The 17,188-nt window shown below is 37.7% G+C and overlaps 1 protein-coding gene across 1 annotated transcript in view; it reads right to left on the bottom strand.

Annotated features, from left to right (window-relative positions):
* The window catches only part of SLC41A2 (solute carrier family 41 member 2), a 106,500-nt gene extending 89,749 nt beyond the window's left edge, over positions 1-16,751 (bottom strand). Inside the window, exon 1 of the mRNA XM_081061064.1 lies at positions 16,615-16,751. The gene's annotated coding sequence lies outside the window, so the exon portion shown is untranslated. The remainder of the gene's footprint in view (positions 1-16,614) is intronic.
* Positions 16,752-17,188: the final 437 nt, after the last annotated feature.

The raw sequence follows: 17,188 nt of genomic DNA, 5'->3' as shown, positions 1-17,188 counted from the left end.
TACCAAGTTAAAAACGACGTTCCCCACCTTGTGCCTGTTAGAATGGCCATTCTCAAAAAGAGATTACAAATGCTGGTGAGGATGGAGAGAAAAAGATGCCCTAATGCTTTGTCGGTGGGATTGTGCCGCCATTATGGAAAACAATATGGAGGATCCTCAAAAAATAAAAAATAGAACTACCTTATGATCCAGCAATCCCACTTCTAGGTATGTATCCAAAGGGAACAAAAACACTAACTCGTAAAGATATGTGTACTCCCCATGTTCACAGCAGCATTATTTACAAGAGCCAGGACATGGAAACAACCTAAGTGTCCATCAATGATTAATGGGTAAAGAAGTTGTGAGATAGATAGATAGATAGATAGATAGATAGATAGATAGATAGATAGATAGATGATAGATAGATATAATTCATCCATAACAAAATGAGGAAATCTTGCCATTAGCAACAACATGGATGGACTTTGAGGACATTATGCTAAGTGAAATGTCAGACAGACAGACAAATACTGTATGACCTCATTTATATGTGGAATCTTAAAAAAAAAAAACTCATAGAAAAAGAGATTAGATTTGTGGTTACCAGAGGTGGGGGGCAAGAGGGGAAATTGGAAGAAGGTGGGGAAAAAACACAAACTTCCCTTTATAAGACACGTAAGTACCAGGATGTAATGCACAGCATGGTGAATTAGTTACCACCGTTGTATGAGATAATATGAAAGTTGTTAAGAGACTAAATCCTAAGAGTTCTCATAGAAGGAAAACATTCTTTTCTTTTTTCTGTATCTTTTTATTGTATCTATAGGCAATGATGGATGTTAACTAAATTTATTGTGGTAATCATTTCACAATATATGTAAGTCAAACCTGTATGCTGTATACCTGAAACTCATACAATGATGTATGTTAATTATATCCCAATAAAACAAGAAAAAAAGTTAAAAGTATATACATATAATCTAAAAATTTTTTTAAATCTTTCTCTAAAAATTAAGTTTACATTTTAACATCAAAAATGTAGAAAGGACAAAACTCTCAGACTAAAAGACCACATTTCCACTGAACGTATTTAGGTTTATAAAAAAACTCACTCCATGTTCCCTGTGAAAGCTGTTTCATGGGCTAGCACTGGTCTACAGAGTTGTCAGGGAACAACTGAGTTAAAGGAAAATAAATTAATACTACACTGTTTATACATTCGATTTAGTTAGCCAAACAAAAAACATTACTGCTGAAATTCCTTATGTTTACAAGTTAAGAAAAATAAGTGTATGGTACATGTGTTGATTCACTAAACCAGTTAGCTCAGAGAAAATCTGTCCATTGTGCTGGAGTAGGCAATCGGTTACACTGCAAAGGTTAAATAATAACACTTGAAAAACTCAGCAGAGCTGTGAGTTAAACCCAGTGGAGCTGTGAGTTAGCAGGCCTAAATCATGTGGGATTACTAAGAAAGTCACTATATGGTAGTTTAATACTCTGTCATCTTCCCATAACACTAAAAAGGTTTTGGTGTAATCTATTACCAGTTAATTACCACATTTAGTAAAAAAAATCTCAACCATTGTCGATGAAGTGGGTATGTTACATTTGTATAAATAAATATAAAAGCACTGGTACTATCATACACAAAACCTAGAAGTCAAGTCGTATTGTGGTTATTGCGTACATATTTTTATTTTTCCCACTCTGCAAGTGTGCATTCTGTTCCTTTCACTTACTCTTTGAATATATGTCTTCTTTGTTTGTGTTTGCTACTAAAATGTAGACAGTTACAAAAACAGGATGTATTATGTGGTCAATTAAATTAGCTTTCTCCTAAGAACACGCCAAACAAAACTAAACCTTAGCTGATTTTGTACAAATTATTTCCTTGTTTTATAAAAAAATTGGTACATTCTTTTGAATAATACCCAGTAAGTACAATTAATTATTTAATTGTAAAGAAGGATCATGTCTACTGAGTTTGCTTTTTGCAGCACCAAAACAGCAGGGTGACTTGATAGCTCCCCATATTGCATACTTTTGGTTACTCAGTGTTCTTCAACGATTTCCATTTAAAGATCCAAACCTATGTAAACTTAAATCCTCACCAATCTCTCAGTGATTAACTCCTTCCACTCAAGCAAAAACTACTTTTAAAAGCATTTTAGACATCAATTTCATCATCTGAACTCCCCAGCTTCTCCATTTCTTATCCAAAATTCCCTTTTCCTAAAGAAGTTACCATCAAATAATCTCTCAGCACATATCCCAAACAGCTTATAAATAATCATCCTTTGCTTTTCTCAGGTTCACTCTGACGTCACTTCCTCCTGTCAGCCATGACCTCATTGCCAAGCCCTTCACCCTTGAGAAGTCATCCTCGACCACTGGATTAAAGAATTCTCTTCTCCAGGTGAGCTAGCTCTACAGCTATTACTAAAACTGCTGCTCATTTTTAGCCCTTTGATTTCATTATTCTCATCCACTGAGCTCCCGACATTGCTTATTTTTGGTTAACAACTGTTTCACACTGACTCAACGCCTTCTACTAGATTACCTAAACCAGATCAATTATTCTCTCTTACTCTTCTCTCAACCTCCTTTAGTCAACCAAATTTCCTTTATTCAGCTTCCTACTTCTACACCTTCTACCAAATTGCTCCTAACACCCAAGAACTGTCACCTCATTCAAAAGGTCACAATAAAAGTACACCACCTCAAAGGAATCTACCCAAATTAATGTACGATTAAGGGAACAGAGAGGAAAGAACAGTCAAAATGAAATGCCCGAAACAGTTAGCAAATTTGCTATCAGTTTAAAAACAGAATTTTTTACACCTGAAACTAATATAAAATAATACTGAATGTCAATTATAATTGATATATATATATATATATATATATATATAAAGAATTATAAAGAATTTTTTGTTTTAAAGTGGAAAGTATCCACTTGGTTTTCCCAGTGCCAATTTCCACATGACAGAATTGACATCATGTGTTTCCTGTATTATTAAACATATCATTTGACCCTCTCAAATGTTAAAAATCAATATAATGATGTAAAAGAAATCTCTTAAATTTGAAATGTACTATTGCTGCTGGGCAGAAATATAATTCACGGTATCCAGTTAAGAATGTATGACTAGGAAAAAAACTATATGGATCTCTTCTGCTCACTTCCTATAGTTAACCAAGAAAAAGGAACTATGTATCCCATGGTAACAATTCTAAAGAACGAAGGTAAGACCAGTCAATAACTGTCCCACATACATTACAAGGTGTAAGTCTCAAATTGGAACAGCTGAGTTATAGTAATGTGCATACCTTGTCCTATAATTTTTATCATTGTTCAGCTCATTTAAAAGTACTTGGAAACAGAAATATAAGAAATGCTACTTCACAAATAACTGTCTTCCCTGATTAAAAGGCTTGCCATCTGTAAAGTGGAATGAAATGAAAGTATCTCTCTTCCTCTTTTTTTTTTCTTGGCTGAAATACATATCTTCTTTTTAAAATCTTCACTTCTTTGGCTTAAACTGGAAACTATGTTCTTAAACTGAATTCAAGCACTCACATAGGTTTCATTTAGGTAATAGGTAGTGATTTCAAACATTCTTGAGAAGTGGGAGAAAAGTACTGGATTGCTATAAAATTTGGTATTCATGATATTCTCTAACAAACACAAAAGCTTGAGAAGTCATAGACATGATTCAGCCACTCATATCCAAAAGCTAGCTGATTCCATAAAACAATCACTCATTTCTAAGATTGCCCATTAACAGAAAAAACTAATGTCATGAAATTTAGCAATCCTAAAGTTTCTATATGCCTAAAAGACAACCAAACATTTGTAAAGAATTTGTTTAAACTCAGAGAAATAATCAGTGGGTATAATAAACCTCTGTATAATAAATCCTCAATACCTCTCAAATAATTTTTCAAAGGAAACCAGACCCAGAGCAACTGATTGTTTTCAGAATCACAACCCCCAACTCCACTAAAAAAACAAAACAAAAACAAATTAAAAGAATTTGTTTAAAGAATGTTTTATTTGGAAGAAAGCTACAACAAAAACAAGCCAATGTATCAACTAAAACACAATCCACAGTTAAGCCAATTCTACTTATTGAGAAAATGTTGACAGAATAAATACGGTGTGTGTCCAAGAACTACATAAGGGTATTCCATAAACAACGTAGAATTCATTCTACCAAGTGCCATTAATTAGATTATATCTCGTCCCTATCAAACCAACCAACTGAAAAGTGTGCAGAAAACAAAATCAATCATTTAACTAGGTATTCGGATTAAACTGATAGTAATACATAAATAATTTTTATAATACAGAAAACAAACAATTACCAGAAATACCAGTTAGTGCTACTGTTTGAAACAACTCAACGAATGGTTGGATAGCAAATGAGCTGTATCAGAGAAATCGGTTGAAATCTGTTAAAAGTTGAGAAACTACTTTTAAACAGTAACCAAAAAAAGTACATTTCCCCTACTCTAACTTAAACATTGCTTACATGTATTTTATTCCAAAATAACTATCAAACAATAACTGTCTTCTGTAATTGACATACATTTGATATTCATTAATTTCCTGCAAACTACTATTGAAAATACATCACTTCCTCATGAATCACTGCACAAACTTGCTACAAGAGACTACATGCAGATTAGATAAACCACAGGTACACAGTGTTGTTACTCAATTATCTTGGCCTATATAGAGTCACATGAAATTTTATTTAGAAATTATAGCTACTGAAAGGCTTGCTACAGAAAACTGGTAGTTTTCTTTTTCTTTAATAAAGACTGAGCCACCTTTTTTAAACTTTAGCAGCAAGGAAATTTACAGCTTTATCTGCATCTCAAATCTATGCTCAATTTATTCATCTTAACATGATACTCTTAGTTTTATTTTCTTTGGTACTGGTTTTGGAATTCTTTTTTTTTTTTTAACCAATATTTCTTTTAGGTGTTGCTTTTATAAACTGACTCAACATTTTTGTGTAAAAGATAGTGTACATAATAAAACAAATATTTCCTTACTGGTCATTTTCTTTGGCACTTATAAATCTAAAATACCTAAATTTAGAAACTAGGTAAGTTGAGTTCATCAGGCATTTCAAATGAGTAGAAATCATTATTCAGAACTTATACAAAAGTATACTTTCATACTTTTACTCTTATCACATCCTTTATACTCTTAGAAAGAATTCAGTTTTAAAAATACAAACCCACTTCTGGGACCTATTATAATATACACTTGACTCTTTGTATAATTAAACTGAAAATTGAAAATAAAAGCTTCCAGAATTTTAAGGTTCAGAAAGAATGCTAATGTGTCAAAGTTTAAAAGAAAAAAACAATCACCTTTTTAAGAAAAGGGAAAGAAAGAAAGGAAGCTAATGTGCCAAAGTTTAAAAGAAAAACAAAACTTTCTTTTGAAGAAAAGTGAGAGAAAAAAAATGATTTGCCACATGGAAGCTTATCACTTTACTTCTACCTTTTAAGACTAAGAGTGTCTCATAATTTTCAGCTACCCCACTTCAAATATTTACTCAGGGCACTTCTATTAATCCAGAGCCCTTTTCTTTCCCCTGTCCTGGAGGTGAAGCGGCAAGCTACCCGGATGAACAGGTCGCACTAAATTACATTACCTTCTTCCATTGGGTGATGAAATGGGACAGCTCCTACTCTGAGGTCTTCCTCAGGTGGTGGCTTAACACCTTCCCTTGCTGGGACATCTTCACCCAGGGAGATGAAGCCAGATCTCCCTTCCCCAAACTGTACTCTCTCTCAGGAGAGCTCCCTGGTACACAGGACTGCGAAGTCGGTTCCACCGCATAAACTCACTCCAACAGACTATATGCAGATTAGATAAACCACAGGTACACAGTGTTGTTACTGAATTATCTTGGCATCAAACTGAAACAATGACCTAACTCACTATATTTACTCCGTGCAATCAAGTCTCCTCTACCCTTTGGTCAGGGCTGTGCACTCTTTTATTCAAATGCCAGTTTAAAAAAAAAAAAAGCCATTTTCTGAAAGGCTCTAAGTCCAAGGAGAAGTTTAAGCTAAAACTACTCCCATAGCCACCCCCAAACGAACTTAGTTGCCATATAATGGTCTTTGCTCATAAAAATATCCTGATTACCCTTGTTTCCCACCTCATTTGAAGCACAGTGCTTCTAATGTCCACTGCCATAGAGTTCTCTTTTGTTATTTTTTTTCACAGTATGTGCTCAATGCAAAAAAAAGAAAAAGAAAAAAGAAAAAAAGCCAAGGATAAACAAAAATCGTTTATTCTGGAAAGCCATCATCCAGAGGTAATCATTGATCACATGTTGGTGTATGTGATGACATGACTATACAAGGTGTGATTAAAAAAAAATACAGTGAATGTTTAAGTTTAAAAAACCGTATTCCAGTAAAATGCACATTGCCATTAACCCCCCTCAAACACTCCCCCTTACTTCAAATACACTTATCCCATCATTCTTGCCACTTTCTGAAGCAGTTCTGGAAGCCATCTTTCATGTCTTTAGTTGTGCTGTTGTGGCTGCCTCAGTGTCCTGAATCACTTCAAAATGTTTGCTTTCCGGGTCATTTTGACTTTGGGGAAGAGCCAGAAGTTGCCCGGTGCCAGATCCAGTGAATAAGATGGATGAGGACACACCGTGATGTTTTTATTTGACAGAGATTGCGGAGCCAGAAGCGATGTGTGACACGGAGCACTGTCATGATGGAGGATGAAGTAAAGACACTCACGAAAGAGGACTTCCAGAACTGCTTCAGAGAGTAGCAAGAACATTGGGCTAAGCGTGTTCAAAGAGAGGGGGAGTATTTTGAGGGGGATTAATGGCAATGTATCTTTTACTGCAATAATTTTTTTTAAAATTTAAACATTCACCCTATCTTTTGATCACACCTCGTATTTTTTTCTATACATTATATTCTTGTTTTAAACATATACACTCTATATGTTTAAAATAAGAATAGGCTCATATTGTACATATTGTTTTGCATCCTGCTTTTTGCATTTCATAAAACATCAAAAAAATTTCCTTATCAATATTATCTTACAAAGTCATTTTTAACAGCTACTTCCAATTTCCTCTCTCTAAAACTCCCAGGAGCTCTAAAATTTCTTCTTTCTTTCTGACTTCTCCTTCTCCACACATTCCCCAGTAAGAACAATACAATTAAAAGACAATGGCTTTCATTCAGTCAGCACATCCTAAACATTTTCAGACAACCACCACGCTGCTGTATTCTTTTTTCTGTAGCCGTAATTTCATTTATATCATATGGATTTGTTAGATGATGGTGAATCAATAACTACCTCTGCCCCACCAAACTCATCAGCAGGGCGTGATTACCATCTCCTCTATGGTGTGCCCCCATAATCCACCACATAATCCAAACAATAGTACCTCCAAACAAACGAAGAGTCCGGGAAGGTGTTTTCCAGAAAGATGACCTCATTGTTTCTTTGAAAATTACAAAACATTAAATGATTAAAAATTTTTTCTCCCTTGCTAATGCTCAAACACATACTTAGATTGCCTATTAACCACTGCCGCCAGGAATCGAGAAAGGAATAGATTTTGTTCTAAGGAGTAATCTGAGGCTAAATTTAGATTACCAACTCTAGGCACAATCAAAATCCCATACCTGAGTGAGTAGACAGATTTCAGTGAAATATATTTTGAAAGGAGACTATTAACTGCCTGTTCAAAGTTGTTTTACTCATGTGGAATCACTGGCAAATGCTTTATGCTATGTTTGAAACTGTACAAAGCTTACTGAGATATCTGTTATGCTTGCGTTAAATTAATGAATCAATAACATGACTTGCATTGAGTGATTTTATGAGGGAATTTTAGGTGACTTAGTAAATCTTCACACTTCAATTAAGAGAGGTGATTTTCTTCCAAAAAATTAAATGTCAAGAAATGTCAACACACTAATGATACTAATAGTTAAGAGCTTGGGCATCAAGTCAAACTTCTGTGGCTTATATTCTGACTTTTACTAGTGGTGGGACCGATGCCTCTGTACCTCAGTTTCCTCATGAAGAAAATATCTCCTTCATTGGGTTCTTGTGAGGATTAAGTGACCTAATACGTGTCAGGTGCTCAGAACAGTGTATTGAGCCTTCAATAAATGTTAGCTAATTATTATCATTATTCACCATCATGATTACACTTTTTTATAAATGGTTCAAAACCTAACTTTCCAACTCGTCCTCCCCTTACTAAGGAATAGACTATACCATACAATCACAAACCTGTTATACATTGCTATTCGTAATTTTCAGATCAACTATTTTGCTTTAATCTTCTCTAAAAAAATCAACTGGTTTAATATTTACATTTTATACAATTTAGCCATGCTATTTACAAAGTATTTTACACACACACACACACACACACACACACAGATCAGTATATATACACACTAAATAGTAGCTATATATACTGAACAATACAAGTCTTCAAGAAACCACAATGTTTTTAAAAGAAAGGAAAGCTGGCAGAGGAAGTAGCTCTGATACTGTTGTTAAATTTAAATAACATATCTGCTGTATCTTTTAATTTAAGGAAGATATCTAAATAGCATTTTTACAATCAGCAAATAAAACAGACTACCTTTATCCATACCGTAAGATTTATTCTGGATTAGAGAACTAAGTCTGCCCCACCAGAACGTGAAGCATTAGAAAGGTAGAATCCATCATGAGTTTTCCTGGAGTTATTTTGAAACCTTACAATTTAGAAATACTAGAGTACAAGAATTTTCTATTTTCTTCTTAAAGAGAATGAGAATACTACTGTAAAAAATCTTTATTGTTTGTTATCTAAAAGAGGAAAGTGGCAGATGTAATGAAAAAAATTGCAGGTCAGGCTCTAGACTCTGGGGCTACCTACTAATTTTGCTTTTTTCAACATACGTAGATATAACAGTCTGCTTTAGGTCCCAGGAGAATATACTGGATACTGATGAAAAAGACTTATTTCCCCACTATATGTTCCTTTGGCTCTATGACTTTCCTACATTGTTTATACTTACCCTACTAGAAATAGAACTGGCTTATCAAAACACCACTCTCAGACTAAAAACAACAAAAAAAAAACCACTTCTTCAAAGAACTAGAAGACTCCATAAATCCTCCAAATCCACAAATTCTCTAAAATATGTAAAAAACTTAAACCCAAAGGAGAACAATCACCCATTTTAGAGAACATCAATATCACTTAAAGCAAAAAGAATAGGCTTCATTTATATGTACTTATCTCATATAATCTTTTTGAAAACCCTTGGAGCTAGACCTGTTCATACATTCCAGTTTAGAAAACTTGAGTCTCAGAGAAGTAATATGCCCAAGTTATAAAATTAGTAAGATAGACACAGGACTTGAATTCACGACTTTCTGACTAATCAGATAATGAAAAGGAAGACATTATAGGCATTCTCTTGTGTTCTGATCCGTGTACATCAGTGTAACTGCCCATGGGGGACAAAGATGACAGCACCCAGGTCCTTCCAGTGCTTCCTCCCAACTCTGCTCATGCGCCAGTAAACTAGATTCAAGTTATTTTTTAACACAGTTGATTGCTCAAGAGTGAAAACAACTCCTTCCCCGTCTCATCCCTGATTCACAGGTAAACTTTCTGTATTATCTTCTATTAATCAATCAATAAATGAACAAATAATTACCAAAGACCCAGAAATGTAACTATATTATAAAATGCTCTTTGTATAAGATAGTGTAGAAGGAAGAGACCATTTATATCTTTGGTACCTGCACCCCAAATGCTTTTACTTTATAATACATTGCTACACTTATTTACATGGTCACCCTTTACTAATCTATGAGCTTTGATACAAAATTATGCATAGTCCCCACTTAACATTATTCAAAGTATAACTGCTCACTAAACACATAATAAAAGAAGGAATGAACAAAATGATGGGCTGAACTTTAAAGAGCAAGTGAGATTTAGAGAGATGGGGCAGGGGAGAAAAGGATGTGTATTCTAACAAGGTGTATGGTGACCAGGCAGAAAAACTGCTGGAAAAATGAAGAGACAGGTCTGAGCAGGTTCTCGTGACCAAGCAGCAAAACGGTAAACTGGGGAAGATCTGGAATTCCTGACTAGGGGCCTTAGGACGTCATTTTCTAAATCAAGTCAATTGTTTTTAAACATTTAACTTTAATGCAGAAGAATTCTTTGTTTAAATTAAATCTTATGTGAAATCCCAACATATAAAGCAGGGAAAAGCAAAGTGGTGCAGGTTCCCACCCACTCAGTTCCCACAATACCTCTTGAGAAGACTCTGAAACCACTCCTCAGTGCACAGTACGAAAACCACTGGGTTAGAAAAGTCTGGAAGGACAGATACCAAAGTAAGTGCTCAGAGCATTGACCTCTAGAGAACTCAGTTGGCCTAGGTTGGTGGGGCAAAAAGGAATGTGAAACACCATTTTCACTTTTTCAAACTCTGCATATTTTCTATTATTTGAACTTTTGTTTATATTGAGCAATTTTACTTTTTAATTGAAAAAGTAATAAATAAGAAACCATTGCTCTAAAAAAGCATTTTTCATGGTTAAATTTATTCAAGTGGATTGCCACATTTTAATGAATCATTTCCCAATAGCAGGGCATTTTCTTGACTAAATTATATTGCAGTGAAAATGAACATCTTTTTGCATAATACTTTCCCGTATCTAAAATTATTTCCTTAGGATAAATTCATATAAGTTAGTTTCCATTTAAGTTCTGCGATGCACGGCTTAAAATAGGGCTCTGCAGAACATAAAAATATAAAATTCAATGAGTTTTTGAAAGCCATCCTACATTAGCAAATTTTGATTCTAGCATTCATGTTTGAGATACATAAAATCTAATTTACAAACTAATTAGCAAAGCTTCCACATATCAAAAATATATTAAAAAGAAATTTGATTCGGAACTTGAAATCGCTCTACCTTTCATGAATTTTTCATAACTTCTCTTGCCACTTATCAAAACCATACCCTGAAAGAATTTTTTCCTTCACAGTTGGGTTTCACAATCTAATTCTGTGAAGTCACAGTATTGTGACAGTACAATCACTCTCTGGCAACAAACTGACATCATTAAATTCTTATTTGTAAGTTCTTGGGGTATACGGATGTTCTACTTTTACTTCTTATAAGATGAAAATCTATTTTTCTGTTGCCTCTCCATTAATCTCATATGAGTGATACATTTTAATTTATTTCCTTTGTCCCCAGCCATCTTTATAAAAATACCTTTTAATGAGCACTCAGAGAATGCTTCTCTGTTCAAACAAAACATAAATGACTGCTGGATTGCCTCCTCCCATGACGAATTTGTTATTGCTCTGCATTCCTTGGGAAGAGAAACCCTGAAATCAGAAAGTATGATGTTCTTTTCCTTACCTCTACTACTATTTTAATACAACATAAGAGTACTATTTGTTAAATTATCTTTTAAACAATTGAATGTGGTTCTATCACATGATTCCAACTAGGAAAAAATTTTTTCTGAAAAAAACAAAACAAAACAAAAAAAACCTTTTTCTTTTTCCAAGAGCAAGTATTACTAGAAAGAAAAATCAAGATCACTTCTACTACTATGTAAGAGTTCTCATATTAAGGGTATTTACACTCCATCAGCAAAGATTTGCTTAGTCCCTGCTGGGTACCAGGCACTATGCTAAATGCCATAGATTCAGCATGAACAAGGCAAGAGGCAAGGTCTGCTCTTACAGATCTTTCGGTCTTAGTACAAAGGCATTTAGGCAAACAAGGCCTCTATGAAACGGACGGATCCAGTACAAACATAATGTAATGATTCTTTAGAAAAAGAGATTGGAACCAATTTTGCAATACTTGTAATACTGCACCAAAGAATTTGAAGTTTATATTCCAAAGACTAGGCATACCAAGGGATCTTAGAAAATGTAAATCTAATCAGCACCGATTAAAACTTTTCAGTACCTTCTCATCTCCTCTAAGATAAATCCAAAGTCTTTAATAAGGTTAACAAAATCCTGCATAATCTTCCCCACCTACTCAAGACCTTCATTTGTTCTCACACTGGACTTCTCCGGTTTCCTCTGATGTAGGGATGTTCTAACTTTATACATCACACTCTAATAAGTATCTATGTGTAACACACTCTTATTTTCTATTTTATTTCTTTTTTAAAACATAGAAGTCACAACCCACTAAATTAATATTACAATCTACTGGTAGTTTCCTAGGTGCTGCAGCTTGAAAAATACTACTTTAGTATACTACCCTTGCATACTTTTTGGCCTTTCCACGTGTCTTTTGCCGGAAACATTCTGGCTCATCCTCACTCTTCCCTTTTACCTGGCTACTTTGTATTCTACCTTATGATTTTAACTCTTACACATCACTTCCCCTACCCTCTTAGATTATTCCCCTTCCTCTGTGGTCTCAAAGTACTCCATGCTTTCTAACATTTACTATGCTTTATTATAATTGTACTTGTACCGGTTGTCTTTCTAGGCTGTTAACTCCACAAGAGAAAGGACCCATTCTTGTTCACTGATGAATTCCGAGGGTCTAGCCTAGTGCCTATTACATATTAGACACTCGACAACAATTTCAGGAGTAAAATAAGGAAATGGACTTGAATAATCTATATATTTAACCACACAATGAAATGATCACCCACTTAAAAACTGTTAAGCAATTTCCAAGAAAAACATGTCCTCAGTTCCAATTATATAAAAGGTGATTAAGCTCCTAAACTAGCTTATAAAGCACTATTTATTACACACCAACACGCTTAACTTTTGACAAGATGGCTGCTTATTTCCCTCTCTGCAATGACAACAGAACTCAGGACTGAAGGGACACTTCTCTTTCTCTCCATCCCATCAGTGGTTCTGCCTACAGGAAAGTGACTTATCCAAGTGGCTGAAATGGGGATAAAGGTCCATATTCCACATAAGCCCCACCCCTGAGCTTTCACTGACTCTCTTGGATTTGCATGCCTTCAAGGTGAGAAAGTTTTCCTTTCTATTCCAATTCCCGTGAGATAACTCCCTGAGGAAGGGCTTTCTTCTCCCTGCAAGAGGAGGAGAGACCTGCAGTTTTTCAGGTGCAAAAGTTTTGTCTGGACAGGTGGATTAAGAAGGAATAGGGTAAGCACGTGTCTGTGCTAAATTCTCCAATCCTGCTGTATCAGAAATAACAACTATTTTAACCCTCAGCTGGCTTCTTGAATCTGACCCCAATTTGACCAGAATCTGGAGAGAGAAGGGGTGAAATTTGCACACTGAAAAGCTTCAACATGAACAGTAATTCCAGTCTAATTCTGGGTCTTAGGAGAAGAGTGGGCAGGGCGGAGCAAGGTGGGGCGAAAGGGAAGAGAAGTGAAATGAAGGAGGTTTCTTCCACTTTTTCTATGTAGAATTTTTCTTGGGCAAAAATGTCTAAACAAGTTGAACCTGTCTTTATAATCTACAACGTTCCCTTTCAAATTGTTTCTGATTCGTGCTTTTCTTTTCTCACCTTCCAGATCCCTGATGCTCTCCAAAGATCTCCATTTTCAACATCCACTGCTAGAAATAGAGCAAGTTTTGCCCAAACTTCCTAAATGTTCCATGATCCCATAGCTATCCCTTCTAGCCCCCCTCTAGTCAAAACTCTCATTTCCTCAATGCAGCTGATTAGGGGGAATGCAATCTGATTAAGTCCATTCACATTAAGATAGAATATCTGACTGACAGTCCTAACCTTTGAACCCTGCTATTTTTTTAAATTTATTTTTAAAGCTATAGAAATCTAACTTCAGAGAAAAGATGAGGAGTGCCTAGAAGTCCATCATAAAGGAGGCAGGTCGATTCTGACCAGCGTGTTCCAGAGAGTATGTCCCCCAAGGTGTTCGCACTTTTCATTGCCATCAGCTTTCAGTCCTTCTCCATAAGTGACACTAAAAACTCCAGGGGGCAGAGAAAGCAGACTGGTGAAGACATTTGTAGCTACAAGATATTTATACATCCATTGGGTAAGTCAGTAGCAATCAGAATTAGGTTAGATAGGTTATATCTTCGGTGTGTGTGTTTGCTAACCATTCCCTTAGCTATAACAAAAACATACTCAGGTTATATTTTCAAATGATTAGCCTTATTCTACTAAGGAAGTCAATGATACATAAAAGGGTAAAATAATATTTCCATTGTGTTATAATGTGGTAGCAGCATTGAACTGCTCTTCACACTCTTAATGAGTTACTTGTCCATTATTTCCACTTGGAACTCTTCAATTTTATTTTCTAGAACTCAGAAAACTTTATTTTCTGTTATTTGGTAGTATACTTTTTTTTTTTTTAAAGGAGGACGTAGCTCACAGTGGCCCATGTGGGGACTGAACCTGGCAACCTTGGTGTTATTAGCACCACGCTCTAACCAACGGAGCTAACCAGCGACCCAGTAGTGTACTTTTGAATAGTCATGTTAGAGTGATAGAAAAATGGGCTTGCATTCCTGGGAGGCAAGTGTCATGTCTTTTTCAGTAGTTTTTGCTATGAAACATTTGAAGCTAATGGTGGATTTGTGTGTGCTCAGAAATTAACCACGAAAGCAGCAAAGAAGCATTCAGCTGAAAGTGGCTCTTCACTTCAGCACCATCAAAAATATTTATTTGCCACCCACCTATAAATACAATTGTAAAAACGACTACACGACTTAGGAAAAGGCGATCTTCCCCTTTGCCCGAGAAGTAAGCATATGAAATTTTAATTAATTGGTGTTTGCTAATTTGTATTAGTTTGTTTAGCTAGCCACCAAAACAAATGACTTGTAATTAAAATGATAACTGGGACGTTTTTCAAACCAAGTATAGAATACATAAAAATACCAACTGTGTGTGGTCTCTTTTGACTCTAATCATCAACACACATTTTGTGGCTTTTCTCAAAATACCAGAAAAGGGAAAGGGACAGTAAGATGCCCAAGAATTGACAGGGTATTCTGAAAGACTTAATGGTCTTAACTTTCCCCAGTAGAAGCATTATGTGGCTTGATATCAGGTTGATTGTCTTTTTTAGTCAGTGCTTGCCCCCAAACCTAGATTTTTTTTCTACACATGAATATTATAATTCAACAATAAAAAGATAAATAACCCAATTAAAATATGGGCAAAAGATCTGAACAGACATTGCTCCATAAAAGATATATGAGTGGCCAATAAGCACATAAAAAGGTGCTCAACATGGTTAGTCATCAGGGAAACGCACACCAATGCCACCTCAGACCCGCTAGGATGGCTATAACAAAAATTAGCCAACAGATAATAACAAGGGTTGCTGAGGATGTGGAGACACTGGAACCCTCGCACAGTTCGGTGAGAATGTAAAATGGTGCAGCTACCTTGGAAAAGTTTGGCAGCTCCTCAAAAGTTAAACATTGGTATATACCCAAGAGAAATGAAAGCATATGCCCACATAAAAACTTACACAAATGTTCATAGTAGCACTACTCACAATGGCCAAAAAATGGAAACATCCTTAATATCCATCCACTGGTGAATGGATAAGCAAAGCGTGCTGCCGTGGTACACTAATACACTTTACCCAGCCAGTGAAAAGAACAAAGTACTGATACATGATACAGCACAGATGAACCTTGAAAATATTATGCTATGTTTAAGAAGCCAGTCCCCAAAAAACTACATTATACAATTTCATTTCTATGAAATTTCCAGAATTGGGAAATCCACAGACAGAAAGTAAATTAGTGGTTGCCAAGGGGACAGGCAAAGGAGGACGAATTAGGAGTAACTACGAAGGGGAACAGGATTTCATTTTGGGGTGATGAAAATGTTTTACACAGTGGTGATACTGCAAAACTTTGTGAATATACTACAAGCCATACTTTAAAAGGAAGAATTTTATAGTATGTACAATGTATCAATTTTTAATTGTCCAATTACAGAAAGATTACATATACATGTAATATACATATAAGTGTCATCTATCTAATACACATGTATACGTAATCTCTTTCATGAACACGTGGGGGTTTTTACTGAGGTATACTTCACATATATGTAGAGAAAAGAATGAACGAACACGGTGACTCAAGGGCGACTGCCAAGCCCTGAAGCCGTGGGTTTGGGGTGTGCCCGAGCCTGCCTCGCGTCCTGCTCCGTCCGCGCTCTCCTTCCACCCATCACTCCGCCACCTCCCGCTATGTGGCGCAGGTCCAGGGCCCACAGCAATCGCCCGGCTCTTCCGCAGGCGCCCAGAGCCAAGCTGCCCTCCCGCCCGCGCTGGGGCAGGCGCTGCAGGCCCGGCTCCCGCGTCGCCCGCGCCAGGACGGGGCACGGCCGCTCCCCGCTCCCCGGTCTCCCCGCGCCCCGGCCGCAGGGGCCCGATCCGGGGCCCGCCCCACCTCCCTCCGGTACCTGGGATGCGCCCGAACCCGGGGCCGCGGCCAAAGCCGAGACTTCCCCTCCATTACCACCTGCCTCGGAGGGCGGCGGCTGGGTTGAGAGGGGACCCCGCCTCCTTAGACCCGACAGAGACACCTGGCGTGGGGGACGGATGGAGCATTCACCTAGTGCCACCGCCGCGGTGCTGGCGGCTGCCCCAGGCCAGCGGGTCCTCCCTGCCCGCGCGCCTCGTCGCGCCCTCGCAGCCCCGCGCTGACAGCCGGGGAGCCGGCGCCCGCGGCCCGCTGGCTCTTGTCGCCCCGCCCCGCCCCCGCGCGGACACCCAGCGCAGGCGCACGCGCGCCGCCGGGGGGGGGGGGGGACGGGGAGGAGGGGGAGGGGGAGGAGGAGAGGGGAGGGGGGAGGGGGAGAGGGAAGAGGGAAAGGGGGGAGGGGAAGAGGGAAAGGAGGGAGGGGGGAGGGGAGAGGAGGGGGGAGGGGTGCCCCGGAGGGAGCCACCGCCTGGTGATGTGGCCGCGGGGGCGGCGACCTGGAGCGCGAGCACCGCCCTCTCCCGGACCCTCGGCCACACCCTGAAAGACGCGGGCTGGGGACCCGACTGAGGAGAAGACGGGGGGCTTTCCAGGAGAGAGGGGTGTGGCCTGCTTTCGGGAGCCCACTCCATCCCCACTGCCCCGCGCCCAGCCACATCACGAGTACTCCTCGGTCCGAACCCCCAAATCTATGACTCATGATTTA

Source organism: Rhinolophus hipposideros (assembly GCF_964194185.1).
Source record: "Rhinolophus hipposideros genome assembly, chromosome: 9".
NCBI lineage: Eukaryota > Metazoa > Chordata > Mammalia > Chiroptera > Rhinolophidae > Rhinolophus > Rhinolophus hipposideros.
Note: the sequence above shows the minus strand (reverse complement) of the source record. Positions and strands in the feature narration are given on the sequence as shown.